At 43.1% G+C, this 22,202-nt stretch overlaps 1 long non-coding RNA gene across 15 annotated transcripts in view; it reads right to left on the bottom strand.

Moving 5' to 3' along the window:
• LOC147583057 (uncharacterized) overlaps positions 1-22,202 on the bottom strand; it is a 219,472-nt gene that overhangs the window by 193,993 nt on the left and 3,277 nt on the right. For all 15 annotated transcript variants that reach the window (XR_015244904.1, XR_015244910.1, XR_015244909.1 and 12 more), the window contains exon 3: positions 21,923-21,995. This is a non-coding gene — a long non-coding RNA (uncharacterized LOC147583057). The remainder of the gene's footprint in view (positions 1-21,922; positions 21,996-22,202) is intronic.

Below are 22,202 nucleotides of genomic sequence, written 5' to 3'. Positions count from 1 at the left end.
AGCTTAATATGTGTAATAAAAAACTTCATGAGGGGCGCCTGGCTGGCTCAGTTGGTGGAGCATACGACTCTTGATCTCGGGGTTGTAGTTTTGAGCTCCACACTGGGTGTAGAGATTCCCTAAAAATAAAATCTTAAAAAAAATTTTCATGAAAGAACCTTCATGGCAGTGCTTCTCTGTCCGTGCCTCCTTCAATTGCCCCTTGTTACCTGTGCTGTCCACACCAACGTCTCTCAGACTCCCCTCCCTCCTATGACTTGGGCTCACTGTCCCCCAGTCCCTTTCGTCTCTCCCCGGCTCACCTTCTATGCATTCTGCAGAGCCAAGTTACATCACTCAGTGCTGCCCTATTTATTCAAAGATGATGTGACTGAGAACAATGCTATCTTTTTTGCTACAAAGAATTGATCAATAATAGTTGTTTTTTTTTTTCACAGCAAAAAGTCTACTCTTTAATTTGGAATGATGGTTGATAGCTTTTCTGTTTAGTTTCTTGAAGTCTTCAGTGAAACCAAAGTTTTTCTTTTCTTTTTTGTTTTTGAGAGAGCGAGCGAGAGCACAAGCAGGGAGAGGGATAGAGGGAGAGAGAGAATCTTAAGCAGGTGCACCCTCAGTGCAGATGGGAGTCCAACACGGTTGTGAGATCATGATCTGAGCCAAAATCAAGAGTCAGACACTTAACCCAGGCAACTCCAAAGTTTTTCTTAAAAGTAACACTACCAGAAAAAATTAAAATAATCATATCATGTAGTGGAGAAAACTCAAATTTACTTTTTTATAGCTTTGTCAGTATTTCACTACACAATTTCTTGGCCCATTAATCTCAAATCCTTACAGAAATCTTGAAATATACTGTCACACCAAGTGATTGTAAGAATATTTTCATGTTTTTGTTGACAAGTATTTCACTAATTTGAAAACTGTACATGTACAGATACTACACTGAATTGTAAAAAATCATTTTCAATTTAGTACTGACATTTGTCAGTTACTAATTTTAACCATATCTAGTACGCATTAACTGCCTGCCTGCAAGTTCAGTTAACAAAACATGAGAAGTAGAATCACTCTCCAAGTTGGGGAGTCAGGGAGAGGAAAAGGGGGATGATCTCAAGTCTGGGATCTGATCTCAGAAGTCATACAAACCAGGGGAAGGAAAAGGAAGGACAAGGAAGGGAGGAGGGCAAGAGCACAGGTGAGAATAGTTAAAAGCAGCAGGTGAAGTAAAAGAATTCTAGACTAAGCTGACTTCACTCACAGTTTAAGATTCTCTGGACACAAGTGAGGTAAAATCCTACTTCATCCCTCAATCCAAGCACTGAGAACCATTCCAGGGAGGGATGGTGGGGCTAAAGGGAGGCAAGAAGCATGTAACATCTCAAAATCTGCAGGCATGCCAGCCATTCATCCTCCTACCTCGAGCACTTTTTAAAAAGTTAATCATCGAATTAAATGTTATAATCCAATTTCCAAAATTGTTCTACTCCACTTACACTGCTGTCACCTCTAATCATCTCACAGGCAAATGCATTCATTTCAAACACCATTCTCTTCAGATCCTGCGACATCTGAAGTTCTCGCTTCTCCACTTGTTTTGTTGTGCCCACGAACAGGGGCCTCTGTCTCTCACGGGGCAGATCCAGCTGTCTGGCTGGCGGTACTCTGAGCCACGGCCGCCCCGGGGCTTGGTCGCGGCACTCTGGCCTCCCTGCGTACTCCTCCCTTGAGAAATTTAACCATCACTTCTGGGTGACAGATATGAACGCTCCCTCTTCGGTTGGACATCTCAACATGAGCCTGGCTCCCTCAACTGCTTAGCAATGTTGCCTAGAGTGTCTGAAACCAAACGAGTACCCCCTTAAATCTGGCTTCTCTTTCCAGTAACTACATGGGATCCTTATGCAGATCTGAAAGCCCCTAGGGCCACCTCGACTCCCATCTTCCTCTCTGTCCTCATTCTGCTCATCCCTCAGATGTGGTCCCACCTCTCCTTCCTCATCAGCACCTTCCTGCTGGATCACCTCACTCCCATCTACCATTCCTCCCTTTATCTTTCACACTGTCACCAGATTAATCTTCCACTAGATAGGACGGTTTTTTTCAGTGTCAAAATCATACCACCACCCCTCTTCTTCACAACACAGCGTGGTGGTTTCGAAGTGTGTTCCCAGAGTCTTTGACACCCTTCTCCTTAAAACGTGCAACTTAGCACTCCTCCCCCGGAATGTGGGCTGAACTTACCGCTCACTTCTAAGGAGGGGAATGCGGCAAGAGTGCTCCCCGCTCCCAAATCCCAGATGCACAGAAACTGTTAAGAGACAATAAATGTTTACACCGGTGTCCAACGCCACTACCATGAGGGGTACTTTGTTACACGGCAATAGATGACCAAGTCAGGAGGCCTCTACTGCCGAGTGGATCAAATCTAAACCCTGGCCACTCAAGGCCTTCCGCGGACACCCCACTCTACTTTTGAATACAAATACACGGCTTCAGCCTGGCACCAGGGATTTCACTGACCTCACAGGTGACGGCAAGATCTTGCTTCTACGTGAGCCTGAACTATACCCACGTGAAATGTCCTTGATCCTCTCCACTTAACTAAATTCAACACTTCTTCTTAGGCTCCATTCAAAGTCCACCTACCAAAGATATGTCTCTATTTTTAACGCATACAAATAAATATACATGTGATTCCCAAAACTGTAAGTTATTTAAGGTAGAAATCATAATTCTGCAATGTTTATATTCCCCACACTAATACACACATAGAACTTTTTGTTTAGAATTAACTCTCATGGAGCTTCTTTCAAAAAAAAAAATTCTGAATGTCCTTTTTTTTTTAAGTTTCTTTATTTATTTTAAGAGAGAGAGAAAGAGCAAGTGAGCAGGAGAGGGGCGGAGAGAGAGGGAGAGAGAATCCAAGAAGGAGCTGCACTGTCAGCACAGAGCCCAACATGGGGCTTGAACTCGTGAACCCTGGAACCCTGAGATCATGACCTGAGCCGAAACCAAAAGTCAGATGCTTAACCGCCTGAGCCACCCAGGCGCCCCAGAATGTCCTTTAACAACTGACATATACAATAAAAGTTTACTTGACTTAGAAAGTGTCACATCGGGGCGCCTCTGGGTAACTCAGTCAGGTGAGCATCTGAATTCGGCTCAGGTCATCATCTCCTGGCTCGGAGTTCCAGCCCCAGAGCGGGCTCGCCGCTGTCAGTGCGTGGACCCTGCTTCAGATCCTCGTCCGTCTCCCCTCCCTACCCCCCCCCTTGCGTGTTCTCTCTCATAAATAAATTTTTTTAAAAGTGTCAAATAATGTGAGAGGATAATGTGGTAGAATATATTACCAAAAAATTCTACATGGCCTAAGAATAAGCAATTCCATTTCTAGGAATCTATTTTACAGATACAGTAACACAAGTGAGCAAAAACATAGGTAGAAATATGTTCTCCACAGAACTGTTTGTAATAGGAAAAAATCAGAAGCAACGTAAAATACATCAATAGAGAAAAAATTAAATGAAATTAGGGTGCAGTACACTACCATGAACCCATTTTAAAAAACAAAATAAATCTACACGTACTGACATGACTGTTCAGATCTCCATGATATAGTTAAGTGAAAAAAAAAAACAATTTTCACAGAGAAGTAAGATATTTAAGAATAATTTAACAACAAAGGTATAAAACCCATCCAAGAAAAACTTTAAAACATTCCTAAAAGGGCACATACTTTCACACATAGAAAGACATTTCTTATTTGGGCATACAGCACAAGTCAGTATCAAAAATGTCAAGTTGCTATAAATTAATTTATAAATTTAATGCAATCCCCACAAATATACCAATAATTCTTCTAAATGAAGCTAACGATTGATACCAAACCTCATATTAAAAACACATGTGCTGGGGCGCCTGGGTGGCGCAGTCGGTTAAGCGTCCGACTTCAGCCAGGTCACGATCTCGTGGTCCGTGAGTTCGAGCCCTGCGTCAGGCTCTGGGCTGATGGCTGGAGCCTGTTTCCGATTCTGTGTCTCCCTCTCTCTCTGCCCCTCCCCCGTTCATGCTCTGTCTCTCTCTGTCCCAAAAATAAATAAACGTTGAAAAAAAAAATTAAAAAAAAAAAAAAAACACATGTGCAAGAACAGTCAGGAAAACACTAAAATGCTAGAGGAGAGGACTGGTCCTTACAGACATTAAATTATACTCTGAAGACTCTATAATTAAAAGTGTGTTGCTGACCCATGAGTAGACAGACAAATCAGTGTGGTAATACAAAAAGTCAAAAACAGACCCAAGTTCAGATGGAACTTTAATACTGTGTGTGATAAAGGGACCATCTAAAAATCACTGGGGCAAAAACTAACTTTTTAATAAACGGTTAAAACAATTGGTTAGCCATCTGGAAAAAGATAAAATTAGACCCATACCTCATACCACGCACAAGAACAGACTCCAAATGAATCAGGGATCTAAATGTAAAACAATGAAGCTATCCAAGTACTACAGGGGAAAAAATGGTGAATCTTCTCTAACGATGATCTAAGGAAAAGAATGTTAACTATGACTCAAAATCAGGTAGACTACAAGAGAAGACTGATAATACACTTACACCAAAATGTTTAATAAAATCTGCATAAGAAAAAAACATCATTAACCAAAGACAATAAATAAAATGAGATAAAGGGCTAATATCATAATATATAAAGAACTCTTGAAATTGAAGAATTAAATACTAGTAACTTGGCAGAAACACGGGCCAAAAACATGATTACACACACACATACACATACACATACATACCCCTTAAACACAGGAAAAGACGTCCAATTCAATTCATAAAAGACACAGAAGTTAAAACTACACTGAATTGCTACTGCTCACCCACCACATTGGCAAAAAGTAAACAGTTATGCTTTGGAGAAACAGGGATTCTCACACAGGAAGAATGGAGAAGTGGCCACTTCCAGGGCTGACACGGAGAAAGTACACAAGGACTACTCTGTGCCAGAAAGTAAGGATGTGCCCAAAAATGAGTGTCAAAAGGGCCTAGGAGCCTGTGTGAAGGAGCTCCCACTGGCCAAATCCAGAACAATTTGAGCAACGCAATAAGTAAGGATAATATAAAATAAGAATACAGTAAAAATCCATGAGTCAACACCAATATAAATAAACAAGAGTTAAGGGAACACTCTTCTTTGTGGAAGAAAAAATAAATGAAGAGGGAATGATGGCATTTTTTTTTAATGTTTTTATTTCTTTTTGAAGGAGAGAGAGAGACAGAGCATGAGCGGGGGAGGAGCAGAGAGAGGGGGAGACGCAGAATCTGAAGCAGGCTCCAGGCTCTGAGCTACCAGCACAGAGCCCGACACGGGGCTCGAACTCACGAACCGTGAGGATCATGACCTGAGCTGAAGTCGGACGCTCAACTGACTGAGCCACCCAGGCGCCCGGGGAATGATGGCATTTTAAATCACCACTGGGCATCATAAGAATAACCAGTTCAGGAAAGAGTCACCCAAGGATTCTAAAGCCTAGGAGTAAAAGTTTGAGGAGTAATTAGGACATTAACTAAAAACATCACTCCAGAAGATAGTTATTGTCTGTAAAGAGGGAAAGAGTAGCTTTACGCTGGGCAAACCTAACAGACCGAACCTTCACCAAATAAGCAAAATGAGTATCACCAGCAGTGGGACAGACATCATGTGACTCCAAGTATGACGCACTGAGAAAAACACAATGTCCCTTGTGCAGCATTTCTGCCAAAAGTGCAAAACCTGACTCTAACCAAGAGGAAACTTCAAACAAACCAAAATTGAAGAACATTCTAGAAATAATTGGCTAATACTCTCCAAAAATGTCAATGCCATGAAAGTCAGACAGGGAAACCGTTCCAGATAAAATAAGAGTAGATGTAACATATGATCTGGTAAGGTCTGTACTTAGATAATATTATTACATGAGTGTTAGTTTCCTGATTTTTAAAAAGAATAAACTTATTAAGAAGGGGAACAGGTAAGTTCTGGCCCATAACCTGATTCTAAAGATGAGGAAACATCAGACAAACACACAATGAAAAAATTTCTATTATTTTTTAAATTTTTTTTTTCAACGTTTTTATTTATTTATGGGACAGACAGAGACAGAGCATGAACGGGGGAGGGGCAGAGAGAGACGGAGACACAGAATCGGAAACAGGCTCCAGGCTCCGAGCCATCCGCCCAGAGCCTGACGCGGGGCTCGAACTCACGGACCGTGAGATCGTGACCTGGCTGAAGTCGGACGCTTAACCGACTGCGCCACCCAGGCGCCCCAAAAAATTTCTATTATTAAAAAAAAAAAAAAAAAAAAGGACAGGCATGATTATCTTCTTCAAAAATGTCAATCTAAAAAAAGACAAAAAAATTGTAGAAATATTCCAAATTAAAGGATATAAACAGATACGACAACTAAATACGACATATAACCCTAGACAGGATCTCCTACCACAGGCGGAAAAAATGTTACAAAGGACCTTACTAGGGGGCACCTGGGTGGCTCAGTAGGTTGCACGTGTCCGACTTGGGCTCAGGTCATGATCTCACAATTCATGAGTTGACGCCTGGAGCTGTCAGCGTGAAGCCTGTTTGGGATTATCTCTCTCTGCCTCTCTCTCTGCCCCTCCTCCATTTTCTCTCTCTCAAAATAAATAAACTTTAAGAAAATATATTTTAAAAAGGACCTCATTAGGATAACTGATAAAATCACAATATGTATAGCAGATTAGATGAAACTATTTTAACAACATAAATGTATGAGGTAGTAACTGTATATAACCAAAAATCTCTGTTCTTAGGAAATGCCCACTGAAATAGAGATAAAGGGTCATGCAATATGTAACATCCCAAATGACTCAGAAAAAAAAGTATACATGTAACACACACATATATACATAAATACAGAGAGCAAGAAAATAGGCACCAAATGTTAATAGGTGAACTAAAAATAGCTGTTCTTTGCATTATGTTTGGGGGTTTTTGCAACCTTTTAAATTTTTAATGGTCCATCCTCCAAATGAAACTATTCAGAATTATCATAGATTAAAATCAGCATCTTAAAAAAAAACTACCTTAAGAGTTAGTGCTTAAATATTTTAACATTAACTACATTTCCTACGTGTTCACTTGGGAGATAAGGGGTCTCAAAATGACCACGCTATATCCTAAGGAAAACACAACTGGAAAGAAGTTGAAATGTGCAAAAGAAATTCTATCATAAGCTAAGATCATAAGCATCTCCAGAGTCAGGCCACCCAGCTTGGAACTTGGGCTCTAAGCCCCAAGCTTTCCTAAACTTTGATTTTCTCGTCTATGAAGTGGGAATGATAATAGTGCCTATTTCCTAGGGCTATTATGGGATTAATGGAATTACAGAAGAAAAATATTTTAGTAAAATGCCCAACACATGCTAAGCACTCACTATTATTATTATGTCTCCCTTCTGTATTATAATGTACCCGGCATAAATAAGGCTATGGGGCCTTTGGTAACTGATTACAAAGGGAACTGGAAAAGAATTCATCCTGTTCTTATCTAGCACCACACTATACTAAAGAGGCTCTACTTTTAGGCCCCAGTTTTGTTTTGGGTTTGTTGTTGTTGTTGTTGATTTTAGAGAGAGCGAGCAAGCAAGCGCGTGCACACGCGCATGTGCGATTGGCAGAGGGAGAGAGAGAGAGAATCTTTTTTTTTTAAAGGTTATTTATTTTTGAGAGAGAGAGAGAACAAGAGTGCACAAGTGTGCACCCAAGCCGGGGGAGAGGAAGAGAGAGGGAGAGAGAATCCCAAGCAACAGCGGAGCTCCATCCCAGGACTGAGACATTGTGAGCCAATATCCAGAGTCTGAGCCACCTAGACTCTGAAGCTTGGCGGGGGGGGGGGGGGGGGGGGGAGGCGGCGGCGCATATCTTAAGCAAGTATGGAGCCCAACACAGGGCTCAATCCCACAACCCTGGAATCATGATCTGACCCAAAATCAAAAGCCAGACACTGAACCAACTGAACCACCCAGGTACCCCAGGCCCCAGTTTCTAAGCAGAATAGCCCCTGGGGTAACAAATAAATGAAAAGTCCTCTATCAAATTCTAATGACTTGATGGAAATAGCAATTGAAAATATCTAATTTGCCCCCCCCATCTTATTTCTATGTTCACCAAGTAAAGTTATGATCCAAATGTCATCCTTTCAACAAATTTACAGCTGACCATAGTACATCTCCCCCTGCAAATTAACACATGGAAGGTCAGTCTCCTGTAAGCTTGCTTGGCAGGCTTCATTCAGTCTCACATTCCCCATCAACTCTGAATGAACTAGCAAAATCAGATTTCTTCATCTGCAAAGTCACACCCTAGGTGCCTGATTAAGCAGCCTGGAGTTCCTTTCCTCTTGAAGGCTTGTCCCAGCAATCAGGGGCTTCCCTCCCTGACAGGAATTTAACTACCACTGTTGACAAGTTAACTTTCCAGAAGCATCTATCAAGAGCAGGCTATCTGTCTTTATTAACCACAGGATGCCTAATGGACACTGGGAGCAATTCAACACTCACTAATTAATAAACACTGCCCTTCAAAAGAAAAAGGCACTAAGTACCAATCAATAACTTTGTTAATCATACAACAACAGAAAATAAACTGTGGCTGAGTTAACTCCAAAATTAATTTTAACCTTTCATGCAATGTATTTCAAAATATTGCAAAAAAGTTATTTTTTAAAGATAAGTATCACACAAATTCACTATACGGTTCTATAAAAATCATCACATGAAATAATCAAATTGCTATCAAATGGAAAAAATTTACCAATAAAACAGATTTCTGCTATACTCTCAAAAAGGTTGTTAACCTTCATACAATCAGCAATAAAACCCAAGCATCTGCCTTTAAAGAAAAAAGACATTATTCCTAAACACTCATTTTCTCTTAGCAGCTTTTTAAACACACTTCTCTTTTATCATCAAAGGCAGCATATACATATGCAATGTAAATTACATATATTGACCTAAAATCAAGAGTCAGACACTTAACCGACTGAGCCACTCGGGAGCCCCTATAAATTCTCTTTTTGACACTCTCCCATGTCTTGTTCTTACTTAAGATTGTATCATGAATAGATCATGAATATATTCAAGAAAATAGTGAACCTCTTTCTATTTTTATGACTATATGTGACTTTTTAAATACGTACAAACCAGTTTGTGTCTTGTCCCACCAGTTCATTCAACACACACTGTGCCAGATAAGTCTTCCTGATTTTAAAAACAAAAATAAATACACATTCCACTCCCAAATTAAAATATTTTGTATATATTTGACCATGTTATTATATCAATGCTAAACTTCTTAGGTGTGATCATTGTAGTGCAGTTATTAGTTATTATTAGAAGAAGGTCCCCTTTAGCAGGTATTTAGAGGTGAAATGTCATGGTATCTGAAACTTATATTCAAGTGGTAAGGCAAAACATTATAAATTTACTTACCACATTTGATTCAAAACACACACATACAGTGAGCATGAGGGAAAGCACGGCAAAATGTTAACGACTGTTTCATCTACAAGGATATATGTGTGCTTACGGGACTGTTTTGCTAAAGGTTTCAAGCTTTCAAAATAAAAAGATGGGGTAAAAAGGCTCTGGTACTTTCACAGGGTCTCCTCATTTGCCACTTGAAAACACGCAACGGTCATTTCCCAACACCCAACCCTGGGTCCTAACCTAGCCCGACAGCATCCCTGCACTCTCGGGCAAAAGAATATGCAAACGAGTTCTCTAGGGGTCCTTAACTACCAGGGCTTCAGGCTGCTGCAACTGCCTGGCTCCCCAGGGTCTTTCCCTACCGCTGCCCTCTTTTCTCTCTCCTGCCTCCACCACTCTTGGGGCACTTAGACGTTCACCCACTCCTTTCACGGCCTATGCATCAGAGACCCAGCTGGAGGGTAAACATCTAGAGGAAGAAGTCTTCATGGATAATTCTTTTGTAATTCCCCTCGCACCCAGCTCGATGTGATGCACAAGAGAGGCGTTCCAAAGTGTTTAACTGAAACAAGGGGTTTCTTTAGGCAAAGCAGAGCATGGTAACTGCTTCTAAGCAATGAGGGAAGGGGATCAGAGTTCACTGTCACACTCCAGCCTCCTCATCTTTCTCTCCAAGGCTTTCAACTCCTCTCATCTTTCCTATCCTTCCAGATTGTCACAACTGTCTTCTCTCTGACACAAACAATGCCAGGTTATCCTACTAAGAATGGAAAAACCTGTTCCACAATCCCAAATAAAGCAACTCTAGAAACCAGAAGAGCCAAATTCTCTTATATCTTATTTACATGACATTACTTTCTAACACCGTAGAAACTACAAACAATTTGAATAAAGCACCTCTTAGTTATCCACCTATGGAATATCCCATATGGTACCCTTCCACCAGTTTGAAACTAGGAGAGACCTGCCTCTAAATGTTTTTACTTCAGTTAACCAAGATGAAGCTGGAGACACCTGAATACACGGGCAACCACAATATCCTTAGAAAAGCTGATTCACTAACAAGAAAATACACGAGTGATACCTACCTAAAAAAGCAGGGCGGGGTGGGGGGGGGGGACAGTATCTACTTGAAATAAGACACACACTGAAATCGCGGAAATGCACAACAAGAAAACCTGTGTCTGTTTCATTTTTCTCACCTGAGTACAAGTCACTGTCCTGGAGGGGAGCTTCAAGTACATACGTCCAAAACCTGGGATCCAGAGAAGTTAATCACCTCATCCAACACCTCATAACTAATAAATTCAAGCCAAGCTAGGTTTAGAATGTGTACATTCTTCTCAGGCTTCTCTGCCCATTTTACCTCGAAATTTCATAAATTAAACTTTCTGTCCAAAAAAGCAGGGTGGATAGTGAAGTGGAAAACCTAACTGTGGTCATCTATGCCACTAACCAGCCGTGTAAAATTAAGTAAGCTGCCTTATTTATAAAATAAGAAGAGGCATTCAATCAGCTGTGAAGCCACTGGAACCAGAATATACTCTCATCCCTTGAGAATGGCATAAGTAATCACGCGTATTTACAACCCATTCGACTGTCACATATTTTCACCAAACTTTGTTACAGCTTAAGCAATTTAAAAAAAAAAAATTCTTTTTAACGTCTATTTGTTTTTTGAGAGACAGAGCATGAGTGGCGGAGGAGCAGAGTGAGAGCGAGATACAGAATCTGAAGCAGGCTACAGGCTCCAAGCTGTCAGTACAGAGCCTGACGTGGGGCTCGAACTCACGAACCACGAGATCATGACCTGAGCCAAAGTCGGACACTTAACCAACTGAGCCACCAAACCACCCCAAGCTTAAGCAATTTAAAATCATTACGTTAACTCAGACAACATCGCCGTTTACCAACAATTTCATAAATAGAAAGAATCCTGAAGTTCATTATCTGTATGATTACTATTACCTAAATTTTGGCAGCATGCCCTTGAGCACAAAATCTGAACATCCATATGAAATATATCTCACATAATATTTTCCATTCAACATAGAATATGCTATATATACATACGAAACTCTTCAGAGATCGTTTGCATCAGCACAGAATCGTAGAGGAAAACTTGTATTTAGCTCTGGGCTGCCATTAGGTTAAAAAAAAATGCCTACAGTAACTTCAGGGTGTCACTAGGCTATCCATACCAGGAATGGCAAAGAGAAAGGAGAAAGGAAGAACAGAAGAAACAGAAAAGAACCCAAAGAGGGGGGGAAAAAGGGAAAGAAGTGAAGACAGTATAGAACACAGGAAGAAAAAAAGAATAAACAAGAAAGAGAGGAATGGCCGAAAATGGCTTGTCAGTATCCCAAGGCCATGGTGTGCCAACATCACACAACACTTTCAGACGGATCCCAGACATCTTTAAGCATTGTTTGTTTGTTTTCTTTGGTTTACTTTTGGACACAAAAGTTGCTCAGAGAGGACACACTTAACTAGGGCCTGCTCCTAGACTCCAGGTCCAGGATTTGGAGGATTCCAATGCATGAAAAGTAACACAGAAAAGTGCTGCAATCCAAAATACACTGGATTTTACCAGGAATATCCAGGACCTGACCTGTTCCTAATTAGTAATCTTCCCAGAGTTTAGATCCCTTAACTCCAAAAGAGCACAATGATCCAAAAAGATATAAGCAAGCAATATGTATATTTATACAATTACATTTCAGTGCTTTCAAACAATGAGTACCCTGCAAAAACAAGAACGAAACGCAGTAAGGAGGAGGGTGTTTCCAGTCCCTCTCGGGGTCCCACTGCCAATGTCGTCTAAAACTGCTGGGCCCTTCCTGGGGTTAAGGGGCTGGGACCATGAGACACAGAATGAGCCCAGGATAAGCAAGGACACCACCATCACCACCACTTTCCCATCCCCACCCCACACACAAAGGAGCAAATGTTCTTCAGCTATGGGGAGGCATTTCTTATCTGGATAAACATTTTAAAAATCTTTTTAAAGCAAATCTGTTGTTGGGATATTTCTGTTGTTTACAATCGCAAATGATCTGCTACTACTGAAAAATATTCTGTAGCTGATATGAAAGGACTGAACAGCATGTTGATTCACTAAGCCTACAAACTCTTTGTTCCAAACTACTAGTTAGGTGGTAACAAATCTAAATGGCAAAGAGCAAACTCCTATGTTCCCTTTCAGAAGAATTAAATTAGTAGCAGAAAGAATTTTAATTTTGAACCCTTTAAGAGTGGGAGAAAAACAGGATTTTTATAACTTTTGTCATGAAAATAGGAGAAGCTTATAAACACAGCAACCACAGTTAACTGTTCACAAACCAACTAAAAGGCATAATCAACTAGACCACAGATTTTAAAGATAAAGTCCAAAGAAAGCCTATGAATAGCATTCTATTTAAAAATACTTTTCACTTGGGGTGCCTGGGGGGCTCAGTCAGTTGAGCATCCGACTCTTGATTTCAGCTCAGGTCTGATCTCAAGGTCGTGAGACGGTGCCCCGCGAGGGGCTCTGCACTCACAGCGTGAAGCCTACTTGGGATTCTCTCTCTCCCTCTCCCTGTGCCCCTCCCCCATGTATGTGCACGCACTCTCGCTCTCTCAAAAAAATAAAAGAACTTAAAAGAAAATACTTTTCACTTGTTGCTACCAAATACTTGCATCCTCGGGCAGTAATCCCTAAAATTCAAAGAGCCCTCACAAATTCCTTTGGAATAGAGCCTCTAAGAATTAGGTACCATACAATTTTGAAAAACTAAAAAAGTAGGAAAAACTGAAGGAATATGAACAACACTGAAGACAAAGCTGAGTAAGTAAGTGTTCCTAGCACAGCAATGATTAATCTCTCTGGAAACATAAAGAAACAAAAAAGATAATCATAGATTTTTAGAAAATGGACAATACGTGCAATGAATGCATGATACATCAATACGAAAGCAGAAAGCAAAACAATTGTCAGTGGCCTTGACAATGAACAGATAAGTAGCTTGGCTTAGCTGTGAACATTACAGAAAGATTCAGTAGTAACAAAAATTCCCCTAGAAATAGGAAACAGGCACTCAAGGTCACAGACCACGTATAATTTTGCAAGAGAAAACCTGTGAGGTAGCATTTTTTTAATAAGCTGTTCAAGAATTAACAGAAGAATTAAGCAGGTTCCCAGAAACTCCCCTAATGAACCATCAATAAAAAAAGATGTCTTTAGAAGCAGAATGCCACCACCATGGAGATGAGAAGTGGCAAAGTCTTCCAAATCGGGGTCAGCAACCTTTCCAAAGTGGAGTGTTCAGGTTCAGTTTTCAGGTCTTCTACTGTAGATGGCACAAGAATGGAGAAGGGTGCCCTGAGGCTCCTCCCTGGCTTCTGAAGGAAAAAGAAGGCCGGCCACACCGCAGGCAGTCTGAAATAAGGAGTCCTGGATCCTGCTCCTGGGATTGAGCAGCAACACCCCTACAGTGAGACCCCAGTCTTGAGTAACAGGTATCTTTCAGAAAGCTGAAGTATTCCTGCGAGGGTGAATAAACTCAATCACAACATTGTAGGGCCAGACACACCTCACTCCCCCAAGCCCCCGTTTTCCAGATGACAGCCTATGCCACAGAGTTGGACATTCTCCCCCACGGTTCCGTAGCAAGTGGGAACTAGGATCCCGTGGGAAGAACACGAAGCACTTAGCAGAGCATCCCAAGGGGCACGTACCCACTAATCGTTCTTACAGTTACCGACACTACTCTACCTTAATACCCTTTCCACCAAACTAAATAAAATCGGCCACAGCACAAGGAGAGAACTGGCAGGGAAAGGAAGAAGAGAAACACGTGGAGGCAGGATCATGAAGGAAATCCACAGATGGGGGGCTTTGGCCGACCAGAAGTCAGCCTGAGAAGCTAGATGCCTAACTAAGAAAAGAAGTGACACAAGTTGGAAGAGAGGAAACTGAAGACATGTGACAAGGGCAAAGACGATGTTGCCCGGTGCTAATGTGATTAAATACAAGAAAAACACTAAGTGTCTTAACTCCCCGAAGCACAGGAGGCTTTTAAAAGATGCTGAGGAAGGGGAAGGCGGGAGGTAACACAGCAGCACACCCCGCCTCCCACTGCTGAGTGAAAACTGGTCCAAGGGCCATCCCCAGCACTCCTGTCATACAGAGACTGCCAACCCCAGCCTCAAACTCGCAAGTCTAAAGAATTCAAACCCGCAAGTCTAAAGAATTCAAACCAGTGTCACAGATTTAGCTCCGAAGATTATGTCACAGATGTTGGAGTCAAGAAATGACGAGCAGCAAGTCACATGTGGTCCTTTTCAAAGAAAAAAACAGTACATCAAAATCTAAGGCCCTTTCCTTGAAATACAGTCTAAAATCAATTATATGGATGCTGACTCAACTTTAAGATTTAAGGTTCAATCATTTTATAAAAGCAGTTAGAAAACCGAGAATTTCAAGATAAAATTAACACCAGCAGACATGAAAAGCAGTGAGATCTCATGGCCTCCGCCCAGATTTGTGGCCTGTGCAAATGATTTGCTTCCTAATCCGTAAAACACATCCAATAATAAACACTGTGTGTGCCTTCCAGGAATTTGATTTAAACAAGTTAACGATCATAAAGCAATCTAAAAAAGTAAGCACTGTATGGATCTTGGGCATAACGTTGGAAAGGCATGCGAGAGAAGTCAAATAATAGCATCTGGTGGTATCTTGAAGCATTCGCTGGAAATTAAAAGGAAAACTCATTAAGTTATTTTCTAACAAAGAACCCTGTGCTATTAACTAGTCTTGACATACACACAGTTTTAGAACATTTAAAAAACTTAAAACCTTTCATTTTTACCCTGCCATCCCCTACACCTCACCCATTTCTTTTTTATTTCCTTGCTCTCAGGTAAGATTTTTCCCTTAAAAATTCTTGCTATCCTGGGGCACCTGAGTGGCTCAGTGGCTGGGCATCCGACTTCAGCTCAAGTCATGATCTCCCAGTTCGTGGGTTCGAGCCCCGCGTCAGGCTCTGTGCTGACAGCTTGGAGCCTGGGGCCTGTTTCGGATTCTGTGTCTCCCTCTCTCTCCACCCCTCCCCTGTTCACACTCTGTCTCTGTCTCAAGAAAAAATAAACATTAAAAAAATTTTTAAAAAAAATTCTTGCTATCCTTTCTTCTCCCATAAATTCACTCACATTAGAATGTACTGTCAATCCTCACTTCAACTCACCTCAGACTGTGAGTCCATCTGGCTCTTGGCACCTGGGAGTCTAGTTTAATATGGAATATTTCCAGAGCACAACCTGTCAGAATGCCTTAGAATCGCCACCAACCCCTCCTCAAAGCCCCTTCACTACTTCCCCCTGCCACCACCACCACCACAAAAATAAACACACACTCTGGGTAAGAACAGTACACGTGACCTGCAAGGGCCGCTTTATGACATCTCCCGGCTCCACAGCCGTCCTACCAGATTTTAGCCCGAAACGCTCCTCATTTACAAACTGCAGAGCCTCCACTGTTCCCCAAAGTCCTCAAGACAGGGAATGGCCATGCCGTGACAACTTACTCTTAATCCCCTAACGAGCATCTCCTTCCTGTAGCCGTGACTCTTCTGCTAAAGCAGTTAACTTGGAAGGATGTCCAGGTTAATGCTATCCATCTACCAAGAACCCAAACTCACAGAGTTTTAACTAGGAAAGGAGCTTTGTCTCATAAACACCATTTTATTTAGTGAGCTCCCAATTATGTAATGTGCTCCATCATATCCTGGAGCTATTAAAAGTTGCTTGGTTATATTTGATAGAACATTCAGGTTTAAGAAACAGAGAACAGTGTTGTCTTTTAATAACATCGGAAATATTTCAGTATAATTTAACTGGGGACCTCGACTACTGGGTGAGAATACCCAATCTAAATTTGAACAGATCCAAAGATTTTGCAAAATACCTGAATTCTCATAAAATTAAATTAATCCATTTTAAACTTTTACAACTCAGGCTGCCATCCAGCAATCTTTAAAGGACACGATACTGCAGAATTCAAAGGACAGGTGCCTGCCACTTGAAAAATGAAGAAACAGGCCCAGGATTATACAACTTTACAAAAGATGATCTAATCCAGTGGTTCTCAAAATGTAGTCCCGACCAGCAGCAGCATCTCCTAGAAACTTGCAAAAACTACAGATCGTGAGGCCCACCCTAGACCTGCTGAGTCAGAAACTCTGGGCCGGGGCTCCGACAATCTGGATTTAACAAGCCCTGGCTGAGCCTAACGCATGCTAAGTCTGGGAACCAGTGATCCAATCCACCCACCCCAGTGAGGAGAAAGAAATGAAACCAGTTAACTTCCCTCAATTATTATACCAAGTCAGTGACCGACGTCACTAGGGACAGTTCTCAATAAACCTGAAATGATTCTTTAACTACACACCTGAATCCGAAGTGGTCCCACAGGATCTTCTAGACAAATACATCCATCTTGACCTACTGCAATATGAATTCTTTTATTATTGCTACATGGTTAAACACATACAAATTCTTGTATCTAGAACAATTTACATTTAATGCCTTCAAAACAAAAACCCTTCATGTTACCGACCTCTACACAACTCAAATCTCACAGTCCTTTATATTTAATTGATTGCTTGGGTTAACTTTTGTTGCTGACAGGAGAGGTTAGCTTTGTCTTGTTATAGTTGTGTTTTGGTTTTGGTTTTAAGGGCCCCCAAATTTATGGGACACGTGGTTAACAGTTTTGGGGCTTCCCCCCACTACCACTGACATCAAAGAAGCGCACACCAAATGTGTGTAAAGAGCCATGGATTAAAAGGCCAGAAATCGCTAAAGGGAAAGTTGCCCTCCCCTCCCCACTCCCCCCCCCCCGAAAAATACACTTCATGTTTTATCTTGGAATGTATCACGTGATCTTTTCTCAATGATAGATTTGCATTTTCAAATATATTTTACTTACTCTAGTATAAAATTAGTGTTCATTTGCGGAACACACAGCGGCAGAAAAATAGGAAGCTAGCCTGCGTCCTAGGCCTGAGGACGAGCCTGTAACCCAGCCACACCTCACACCACGAGGAAGGGAAGTCTGAGGCACAGCGGTGACAGCAGCCTGTGCACCACCTTCGACAAGCACCAGACCACATATCGGGCTCCGTCATCAACTCCCCAATACAGCACCCACCACATGAAATGAAATCTACGATTGTGGGCCTTGGGGCTCTCGTTCTGAACAGATGTTTGATGTATATAGTACCTTCCGACATAAATATTTCAAAGCATGGTAGTGGTTATCTGCACAACCTAAACATCTGTTTCTATTTACGTTTTTAAATATTCCCTTTGAGAAATTTATAACTTGGGTGTTAGGATTACCACAGACTGAGATTTAGAGATTTAAGAAATAAATGCTTCCGTTCCTGTTTCTCATGTTGAAGCTCTTTTCTCCATGTCATGCCATACTAGATGTATTTTCAGAGCTGTTTTCAGACTCTATTAACATACATAATTACCTTCAACTTTACAAACCAAATTTTCTAACATAGCTCAGTGCCATGAGTTTATTTCACTGAAAAAGAATCGGGGACGAGTGCATAAGGCAATAGAAGTAACTACTTCAATCTGACTTACGCTTCCAACTCTCTCTGTATGACCTGACCACCAATCTTCTCGTGACTTTACTTCCGTGTTATCAATAAAGGATCACAAGTCCTGCTACATACCTTACAGGGAAGAAATCAAAGTCACTGAGTGAACAATAATGTCCTGGGAAAGACTGCATTCCTTGGAAGAACCATAAATACGGTGTAGTTACTGGTACTCAGCCTCTTGTTCAGCTCTATACACGTACCTTCTGAAGCCACATTAGAGGGGTTAACCTACTTGAACATTCATCCATTCGACAACTAATTATAAATGCTTGGTATGTGTCAGATACTGTATGAGGCACCAGGGATACAAGGTTCAGCAGGACAAACACAGCGCCTGCTTTTCACAACACATCTTAGAGAAGTAATGATTATGCTTATGGGACTTTCATTTAGTTTACAGGTCAAGGACTCAAATCCCTTTGACTTGTAACTACTCATAATTACAACTATTCATAATCACTCCACTCTGCTCCTAAAAAAAGGGAGATGACATGAATTACGTGGAAAGTTCCCAGAACACACAGACAAATGCTCTATAATATGAAGACCTCATATAGGTCGAAAATATCACCTAGTAAACACCTTATAATCTATGAACAAGAAGCACAGTGTTAGGCCCTAGGAAATGAATCAAGATTTTTCTTGTAAAGGCAGAATAACTTCAGCCTAAACGTTTACCTGTCAAGTACCAGACTTAACCATAAGCGAACCCTCCGTAGCTGTGCTGTCCAATACCTTTGCCCCTAGCTAGTGGTGGCTCTTTACGCTGAAATCAACTAGAAATCCGTTCCTATGTCACACTAGCCACGTTTAAACTCTTCAAGTGGCGGCTAGTGGCTATTACTTGAAGTCATTAAAAATATATCAGTAAAATTCATGTCTATGGTCTCAGAAAGCCCTACGGGATAATGCCGCTCTATAAATACCCCGGTAATACTAAATCTAAAAATTACAGTGTAATGAAAAGTGATTAAGCATCTATACTCTGCTATGGCACATAAAATACGTCCGTCTATAACAGAGTGCCCTTTCTTCTTTTCTAAACAAGCTGAAAAGTGAGGATGTTGAGCATCCGTCCCAGTTTACAGGAGTAACCAAGAAAATTCACGCGGTCCAGTTAGCCAACTGGGAATGAAATTCGGAAACAAGTGAAAATTGATTACATTTTGCTCCTTCGGTTCTGTTCCTTTCACAAGAACGTGTCCATAGTATTCCGTGTTCTCTGTTCAAGGATGTGTGCTTTGAGCCTAATAAGCTAGCAGCAGAGAAGATGAAGACATTTAAGAATGAGGATGGGTGACAGAGGCGAACACCACGTATAACGCAACACAAATTCAATTCAGACCCACACGATAAACTTACATGCCTACTGTGTCCCAGTGATACACAAAGAATCACCATTAGCACCTTTGACAAGCTGGATTTAGTCAGAGTGTCTAACATGTAAACAAAAATACCCTGTGTTGTAAAACATGCAGCAACACAGATACATACAGAACACAGCGGTGACACAGGGAGGGTATTTAAATGTTTTCTGAACAGAAACCAGGGGAAATTTGGAACCAGGTCCTCAAGAAGCAGAGGAACAACCTGTGCAGAGCTGTGCAAATGAACCACAACTGGTTAGGCAATGCTGGAGAAAAGTGTTCTTGGTGGCTTAAGAAGGACAGGGATGACAGGAGAAGGAGAGAGATCATGTCCATGCCAGACCCATGACACTCATATTTGTGTCCGGCTTGCCTCAGTGGGTCTATAAACTTTTCTAACCCAAACTGCACGCCACATGAAAACCAATCCCTAAAACTTGGTAATATGCCTATGTCTGCTTTACAGCTAACAAATACTAGGCAGCAGTCATTAGGAAGAACCGAAGGGGCTTATTGTGGCTGCTCATGTAAATCCTTAGAAAATATCTGCACCTTCCAGACTCTTCACTTCACAAACGCTATGTTCAAGCCTCAAAACAAAAACAAAACAAAAAACTTCCACAGAATCTGTTCTCTTCACATTACTCGGATCCCTCTCTCTACACAATAAACTTCATGTAAATATTAGTAGCCTACAGGCCTTAACGAATTCACCAAGTGATTCTCCCCTATCCCCCCGACAATACCAGTAAAACTTCGTAGATAAAAAATATATATAAACATAGGCACATACACTCGCGGGATCGTGGGCAAACATGTAAGTATTCCTATTCACTCAAATCCATGGCCCTTAGGTCAAGGTGTTATTTCAGATGCAGCATATGCAATGGTCTAAAACTTGAGGTCTGGAGTCAGCCTCCCCGGGTACTAATCAGGTATCATCACTGACCAACTCTTACCTCTCCTCGTGAATTTCAATTTCCCAGCTGTAAAATGGGGCCGACAATGTTTCATCAAATATCCATACCCGCGTCGCCACAGTGCAGACAGTGACCCATCCAGTGTTAATACGTGTTAACTATTTAAGCTATTTTTACTATTTCCTCCCTACAGATCGTTTCACAAACATCTATGCCATCACGGGGGCGACCTCTGTAAGTTCTCGCCCCTCACTGTGCATCAAACACACCGAGAAAGGTTTTTTCCTAAATACTCTATCGTCCAAGCCCTATTTGGATTTGGGGTCAATCAGTCTGGGATTGGGCCACGCATAGGAGTCTTTCTCAAGTTGTTTATAACTTGCAGCCAGGATTAAGCACGACATACAGGTCTCTACGTGCCCGCAGAAAATACACACGCCGGTAAGGTCCGCTCCATCTTGGACCGAACCAGCGCACGCCGGGCCCCCGCCCGGATGGATGAGGCTCACCTAGAGGCGGTGACGACGAACTAGAAGTGCGGTGGGATTCACACCCACGTCCGAATGCGGCTTACCGAGCATCAACTCCCACGAACCCCACCAGATGCGGCCTCGACACCCCGCACCACCGAGATCTGCCTGGAGCACACGCCCCCTCGCCCCTAGCCCCGCGGCAGGCCCTCCGGACGCGTGCGTCACCGCGCCCTCGCCTCCCGCGCCCCAGCCCCCTCCCGCCCCTGGCACGTGACTCGACACGCGCCAGCTGCACGCGGGCTCCATCAAAACAAAAACAGAGGAGGCCGGCCGGCAGGGCGGCGGGGGCGCGCGGGGGCGGCGGGGAGCGGGCGCGCCCCCGCCGCCACTGGCCGGCGCCGCGGCCGCGCCTCCGCCGCTCCGGGCGCCGCCGGCCGCGCGCCCCGGCAGGCCGGGGGCGGGAGGGCAGAGGGCGCCACCCTGTTTACAGCCCTCGCTCGTGGCCGGGGACCCCGCCCGGAAACGGTCTCCCGGGAGAGGGCCGTGAAGTGCGCACCCACCCGCGCCCGGGACGCCGGCCCGGCGGGGAAGGCGCCCGGCTCCGGCCGCCGCTCGGAATGAAACGGTCGCCTCGGCTCCGGGGCCGGGCCCGCGCGAGTCTCCGCTCCTCCGCGCTCCACCGCCCACGGCTGTTTCGTGTCCGCCCCCGGCACCACTGTGCTACGCACTTCACGCCCATCTCTCGGCTCCGGCGCTTCCGCAGACCACCCTCACGTGGCCAGGCACTCCCCCGCGACAAGGGCTGCGGACCCTGGCGCACTTCGGGACCCTGCGCCTGCTCCCACCCCGCGGGACGTCACCCCTGTCAGACCACCGAGCCCGCACTCCGCCCGGGCGGGGGGGGGGGGGCGGGGGGTGGCCACAAGCTGTCAAAAGCCTAGTTTTCCACATGACGAAGCTCACCCTCACCCTTAAACATCCCCACTCACCCTTCAGCCTAGCTTCGAGCTGAATCCGTATTTAAAACAGGAGGGGCGGGGTGGAACGTCTTGATTTTTCTCCCTAATTTGCAAAAAAAAAAAAAAATTAAGACGCAGCTCTGTCCATCCACGCCGTCCCACCAAATGCAAGACTTGCAAAATAGAAATGCCCACCACACACCTGCTACGCAACCAGCCCTCTGGAAGCCCGGAGACCCACCCAGCCCGCCTGCAGGAACCTGCGCCTGGGGTGGGGTGGGAGCGAGACCGTCCGGTCCCCGAAAGTAAG

This window comes from Puma concolor, chromosome A2 (assembly GCF_028749965.1).
Source record: "Puma concolor isolate L17-30 chromosome A2, mPumCon1.1.hap2, whole genome shotgun sequence".
Lineage (NCBI taxonomy): Eukaryota > Metazoa > Chordata > Mammalia > Carnivora > Felidae > Puma > Puma concolor.
This window is presented reverse-complemented; position numbering and strand designations above follow the sequence as displayed.